This window comes from Pipistrellus hanaki (genome assembly GCF_964339955.1).
Source record: "Pipistrellus hanaki genome assembly, chromosome: 5".
In the NCBI taxonomy this organism is placed as follows: Eukaryota; Metazoa; Chordata; class Mammalia; order Chiroptera; family Vespertilionidae; genus Pipistrellus; species Pipistrellus hanaki.
Genome location: NC_140507.1, coordinates 12358655 through 12365701, shown reverse-complemented (window position 1 = coordinate 12365701; position 7047 = coordinate 12358655). Strand labels below are relative to the sequence as shown.

The 7047-nt window shown below is 49.9% G+C and overlaps 1 protein-coding gene across 1 annotated transcript in view; it reads left to right on the top strand.

Moving 5' to 3' along the window:
- Nucleotides 1–1110: 1110 nt before the first annotated feature.
- FABP6 (fatty acid binding protein 6) overlaps nucleotides 1111–7047 on the top strand; it is a 31395-nt gene continuing 25458 nt past the window's right edge. The window contains exon 1 of the mRNA XM_084884145.1: nucleotides 1111–1237. The gene's annotated coding sequence lies outside the window, so the exon portion shown is untranslated. The remainder of the gene's footprint in view (nucleotides 1238–7047) is intronic.

Sequence of the window (7047 nt, the reverse complement as noted above, 5' to 3'; positions counted from 1 at the left end):
CACTGTGGGCCTCAGTTTCCCCAGTGAGGGGTTCAGAATAAGGGAGATGGAAAACTCAAAGCCTGTGCAGTAATGGGGAGGGCTGAGGTGGGTGTGCTGGACTCTGTCTGGAGCAGCCTCAACCCAGCTCTGGGAAAGCCAGCTCAGACTTATCAAATCTTTGCATTTTTAAAGGAAAGCCAAAAACATATTTTTATGTGCAATCTATTTCTGTTCTGATGCTGGCAAGTAATTCTTTTCTATCATTTTCCTTTCTACACTTGTTCTTAGCCAAAAGGCCGAGAAGCGATCTTTTTTTCCTTTCCTTTTCAGACTGAAAGGCAAAACAAAAGCAGCCAGTTTGCCTCTCTGGACTAGAAGATCTCTAAGGAGGCTTTGACTCAGATATCTCGACTTCCAGTAGAATCTCTCTGGGGAGACAGCTCACATTCCAATCCCAAGAGGCTCAGATCTAAGAAAGGAGAGGGAGTGTGAAGACAGATGCCCCATCCGCTCCTGCTACCCACCCTGCCCACAGTGGTAGGGAGGCAGGGGGTGCTGGGAAGCCGGGCCTGGGGGAGCTGAGCACTGCGGGAGGGCGGTGAGCTTGTGATGAATCAGCTGCCATAAGCTGTTGGCCTCCCCAGAGCTGTCAGGCTGTTCCCTGGGGCACCGGGGGAGACTGAATTTCCGTTGCAACAGGAAGACACCCCGCCCACACCAGCCATTGTCTCCACCTCTCCTCCTCACCCCACTGCTTTCCCAATGGGAACCCTGCCCCTGCCTCCTCCTCTAATCGACCCTCATTATGTGGAGCGGGCATCGATCCAGTCCCTGCTGTCTTCTGGGCCTTCTCTCCACCCCTAGAGTCTTCTTCGATTGCCTCCTGAGCCTGGTTCTTCAGCTGACTTGTCTTCCTCTGAGACACAGCCTGACAGAGTGCACGGGGTGATGGATGAGCTCAGAAGCTCTGGCTGGCGAGCGGGGGTGGGCAGCCAGCCAGAGACACGCTCTCACAAGATAGCAGAGACCCCTGGGGGAGAGCCCATAGCTACCAGGAGGCTCCCTGGGGTCACCCCACTGCTCGCCCCCCCTCCCCCTCGTGCAGAGCAGATAGCCACATGGGCCATTGGTACGGCACCTGGCACACAAAGAGAATGCTCCTGCCTTTTCCCACTTGGAGACACACACACAAGGTGAAGATGGGAAATGTTTAAAAGCTGGGATGTCTGTCACTCAGCCATGTCACTCAGTCCAGGTGTGTATAATCTGCCCTTTCACTCATCCATTCATTCGTTCATGCAAAAGGAGGGGTTACTGTGGGGATCAGCGCTCTGCTATAATTGCTAGGTGGTCTCGGGAGGGAGGAGGGCGGGTTTGATGCCAGGCTTCTGTGGCTTTCTAGCTGGGTGACCTTGGGCAGGTCACATCACTTCTCTAAACTGCTGCTCCTCCCTCAAGGTGGCCTCTGTGAGACTCAGTCAGATAATGTAAGTACTTAGATGATACATGTTACAAATGAGGAAACTGAGGCCCAGAGAGGGGAATTTGTGCACACGCACACAGCAAGTCAGTGGCAGAGCTGAGGTGAGAGAGCGTGGACGTCCTGCCTGCTGGTTCAGGGCCCCTCCCACCCTGTCCCCACTTCTGTCAGCCCGCCCTCCCTCTCCAGCCTTCTGCCTTTGAAGATGTCAGGAGCCAGCAGATTGGAGCTGACAGGAAATCCCTAAGTGCCTTTTTCCAGGGTGAAGGCATCGAGTTACATTGGGGGGGGGGGGGGGGGGGGCGGGTGCTGACGGGAGACCTATTAGGGAGCTAAGGCTGAGTTCCTGTCAGTTCCATTAGTGTGTCTGATTAACCCATTAGCACCCACTGGGAGCAGGAAGCACAGGGACCCCGGAAGGGATGAGTCACAAAGTCGGTCAGCCATGACGAGGCCCCGGGGAGCAGAGCTGGAGAGACCCAAAAGGAGTCTTGCCTTCTTCCTTGGAAAGTGGGCTTCCTTGGAAAAGGTGTCAGGTGGGTCAGGGATGACAAAGACCAGGCAGGACTCAGAATCCGGGTGATTGGGGGCTCAGTGGAGCCCCTTGAACCGACGTTTAGTACAGATGTGACAACTGAACAGCAGAGAAAAGGAATTTTTGTGAGTCACTCAGAGAGAATCCAGGGTTCCTGCCCACAATACCACTTTGCAGGACTCAAGTGTGTTACAGGAACCCTGGCTCAAAATACAGGCCAACCATTATTGGGGTACTGCTAACTGCTGTAGATGCATTATCCTATTTGTTATTTATTTATTATCTTACACACTGTCAAGTCTACATAATGGCTTGTCTCAGAGGAGAGAGCACCAGAATAGGTGGGACTTCGTTGCTCCCTCGAGCTCAAATTGCATCAGAGAGTTCTGACGGTCTGCTACAGTGTTGCTTGCAATGCATTATTTCATTCTCAAGGCAACCCTGGGAGGTAGGTACTATACCCCCGATTTACACGGCAAAACTGAGATTCAGAGCGGTTGAGTAATTTGCCCCATCATGCTGGTAACACTTAGAAGAGCCAAGATTTGGACCCTAGCAGCCTGATCACCAAATCTTCATCTTTGTTATCCTGCCATCCTACTGAGCAGCTCAGACAGACAGAACCACTATTTGATAAAAACTTCCTACAGAGTCCTGCCGAAACCGGTTTAGCTCAGTGGATAGAGTGTCGGCCTGGGGACTGAAAGGTCCCAGGTTCGATTCCGGTCAAGGGCATGTACCTTGGTTGCGGGCACATCCCCAGTAGGGGGTGTGCAAGAAGCAGTTGATTGATGATTCTCTCTCATCAATGTTTCTAACTCTCTATCCCTCTCCCTTCCTCTCTGTAAAAAATCAATAAAATATATATTTTTTAAAAACACAAAACTTCCTACAGAGTCCTTCCCATAGCGATGCTGCTATAGCCAGGAGCAAACTTTCCTCTATCCTCAAGGCTCCTTTGGCTGATCTAATAATCAAACAGCCATGTGGCAGATTAGCAAGAGAAAAGAACCAAATTTAATACACACATATGTATGAGAAGAACCAAATTTAATACACACATATGTAAAAGAACCAAATTTAATACACACATATGCATGCATGGGAGTCCAAGACAAACATGCAGGAGAAGTTCAGAGATAAAAAGAGAACATGGGTGTATAACACCCTGAGCTAGGGATGAGGTTAGGTGCTCTGAGGCTTCTAAGAGCCACTGCAGAAAGATAAAAAGAGCAGATAATCAGTCAACAAAAGTTTGCCTTGCCATATAGGTGGGCCAAAAATGTTATCCCTGGTAATTTCTTATTATGGGCAAGGCCTCTAATTCAAATTCTTTTAGGTAGTTAAAGGGAGGGGCGAAAGTTTCTCTTGAGCCTGCAGCTAAAATTACCCTTAGCTCAAAACAATCCACATACCACAGAATACCTTGGGGGTGAATAGCTCTGAACCCCAACACCAGCAACCCATAGAGAGAAGCAGAGGTGGAACTGGAGATCCCAGAAGTGGTTTCAGTATGTACTTCATCCCTGATATAGGACGGTGAGGAGCCACTGCAGGAAGGATGCAGTGGGGTGGGGATAAATAAATGCTGGGGGGGTGGGAGGTGGGGAGAGGACTGGCTTGGTGGAGTTTCCAAAGATAAGGAGGGCTTTGGAGTTTGATTAGATCTTCCAGGGAGGGGCAGGAATGACAGGCAAATGGCCAGGTAGGGGTTGGGGAAATGAGGAGCCAGGGAACAGACTTCTGGGGAAGAGAGACAAATTCCCTTGAGCTGTTGAATATAAGATGTCTAAGGGGCATCCAGTGGGTTCTGTCCAAAGTGTGGCTGGACTTACTGGCTTGGATTTTAGGCCTTACTGGTCTACAAGTTCTGCAGAGAACAGACGGCAGGCCTTTTTACCCTGTGCCTCAGTTTCCTCATCTGGAAAATAAATAATAACATCACTGCATAGAGTTCTTGTAAAGAGTTGATGGATATAACATCTATAATTAATGTATAAAGCTCTTAACATAGTGCCAGGCACATGGGGATGCTTACTAAAGGTTAACTGAATGACTGTATGGATGGATGGTTCTTTGCCTGTGGCTGATAGAAGTTATTTGGAAAAAGAGGTGTTTTAGCTTGTTTGGCTCAGTGGATAGAATGCTGGCCCATGGACTGAAGGGTCTCTGGTTTAATTCCAGTCAAGAGGACATATCTCGGTTGCAGGCTCGATCCCTGGCCCTTACCAGGACTTGTGTGGGAGGCCACCAGTTGATGTATCTCTCACATCCATGTTTCTCTTTCTGTGTGTGTCTCTCCTTCTCCCTCCTAATCTCTCTAAAAATCAATGGAAAAATATCTTCTGGTGAGGATTAATCATAATAATAAAAAGTTGATTTAAAAACCCAAGGACCTTTTCCTCCCTCTTCAATACTCAGGGCTGCTTTGGAGGGTAAGGAGAGATACAGTAACACAAATGTTACCTGGAAAGGATTGCGTGGGGAGAGGGGATGGTGCCATGTTTCATCCTTAATCCCACTCTGGACACACACACACACACACCAGCTACAACACGAAGAATAATGTCATTCCATTCATACTGTAGCTTCATCTGTGGTCTACAGTCATCCGGACTTTTGCTAGTATTTTGCAGATGAGGAAACAGAGTAACTAACCTTCCAGGACTCTTCCTTCCCTTGAACCCAGGTCCAATATACTAGCAGGTTGTTTTGAAAAGTCCTTGAAAATATAACCTGAATCTATCCATCAGGGGAAGGAGGAGAGCCATAGCATTCTTTGTTTGGAGCTACCATGATTTTTAATTTTTAAATTATTATTATTATTTTAAAATACATTTCTTTATTGATTTCAGAGAGAAAGGAAGAGGGAGAGAGAGAGATAGAAACATCACTGATGAGAGAGAATCATTAATCAGTTGCTTCCTGTGTGTTCCCTACTGGGGATCGAGCCTGCAATTTGGGCATGTGCCCTTGGCCAGAATCGAACCTGGGACCCTTTAGTCCACAGGCCGACGCTCTATCCATTGAGCCAAACTGGCTAGGGCACCATGATTTTTTAAAAGTGCAGATAGAGCCGAAGCCGGTTTGGCTCAGTGGTAGAGCGTCGGTCTGTGGACTGAAAGGTCCCGGGTTCGATTCCAGTCAAGGGCATGTACATTGGTTGCGGGCCATCCCCGGTAGGGGGTGTGCAAGAGGCGGCTGGTCGATGTTTCTCTCTCATCGACGTTTCTAGCTCTCTATCTCTCTCCCTTCCTCTCTGTAAAAAATCAATATAATATATTTTTTAAAAATAAATAAAATAAATAAAAGTGCAGATAGATCCCTGCCACATCCTTGCTTAGACTTAGGTTTCCTAGTTGACTTGGGGGAAAAAAAATCCAAAACCTTCCCTTGCCCACAGGGTTCTGTGGCATCAGGTTCATCTCTCTCCCCTCTCTCCTCTCCCACACCCTCTGGACCCCATACCCTCATTCCTGGCCCTCCAGCCTCAGTGGTTTTCTTTCTATTTCTCCATCTCTATAGGGTGCCCTTATCTGACCTTCTGCACTTCCTGCAGGTCCACATCCCTGGCAGGCTCCCGGGCTACCCCCCTACCTCCTCCCACCCTCTTAGCACAAGTCCCGTTTCCTTCTCTTTCCAGCTGTCATCCTATCTGATATTCCGCCCACAGTGTCTCCCCCAGTGGAATGTCAGCTCCATCCCAGCAGGAACCTTGTTAGCTTGCTCTCCTTTAAATCCTCAGTGCTCAGCCACATCTGATGCACAGTAGATGCTCAACAAATATCTGATGAGCGAATGAGTCATTGTGCCTGGATCTCTGTCCTCTCTGTGGGAGATCATGAACTTGCAACAAAACCATCCAGCAGACATGGAGCCCCTACCCTGTCGCTGGCCCTGGGCCATCTAGCGGGGGGTGGGGGGGGGGTGGGGGTGGGGGTGGGAGGGGGGCAGCCACAGAGACACGTCCCTGGGCCAAGCGACTCATTCGCCCCTCAGGCAGACATGAGCACACACACAGGAAGGCCAAAGGAGGCGGATGTGCCCGGCTCTGCTGGAGCTGCCTGAAGGTTCAAAAGCAGCTGGAGAAAATGCCTTTGTCTCCTGGATCCCGTCAGAAACCTTGGTGCTGAGTCCCAGAGCTGGGCCTCACACCAGGGACTTCCTCTGCCTGGAACACCGTCCTCACTGAAATATGATAGTAACCATACTTTGGTAAAAACTGCTGTTTGAATTTTAACCCCACTATTCTGACTTTGACCTTCGGTTACTTGCTTAAACAATAGGGTAGTTACAGGAGATTGACTCCCACTGACTCAGTAGCTTCAGGGGTAGAAACTATAGATAACCTTTAGAGATTAACCTCTGAGTTCTGCTTTTGTATTATGGGCAAGATAGGGCCACATTCCAATGTTCCCAGCCTTTAGAATTTAGAACAAAGGGAAATTCCTGTGGTTTGAAGCTTTAAAAGGGATTGCGTACACCTGGATCAGTGCGGGGTCGTATGGGGCCCACCTGCCCATGGTGCTCCCGCGGCCGGCCGTCCTGGCCAGTTTTTCAATAAATCCTTGCCTGTTTTTTTAAATCAATCATTAGCCTCCGGTGGTCTTATTTTGAACCCAGGGGTTGACCCCACAACACTCACTGCACCCCCAGCCCTCCTCACTGCACCCCAGCCCTCCTTACTGCACCCCCAGCCTCCTCACTATACCCCCAGCCTCCTCACTGTACCCCCAGCCCTACTCACTGCACCCCCAGTCCTCCTCACTGTACCCTCAGCCCTCCTCACTGCATCCCCAGCCCTCCTCACTGCATCCCAGCCCTCCTCACTGCATCCCCAGCCCTCCTCACTGCACCCCAGCCCTCCTCACTGCACCTCCAGCCTTCCTCACTGTACCCTCAGCCCTCCTCACTGCATCCCCAGCCCTCCTCACTGCATCCCCAGCCCTCCTCACTGCACCCCAGCCCTCCTCACTGCACCACCAGCCCTGCCTGGCTGTGATGCATTCTTCAGACCCGAGTTTCTATATCACTTCCTCTAGGAGGCCTT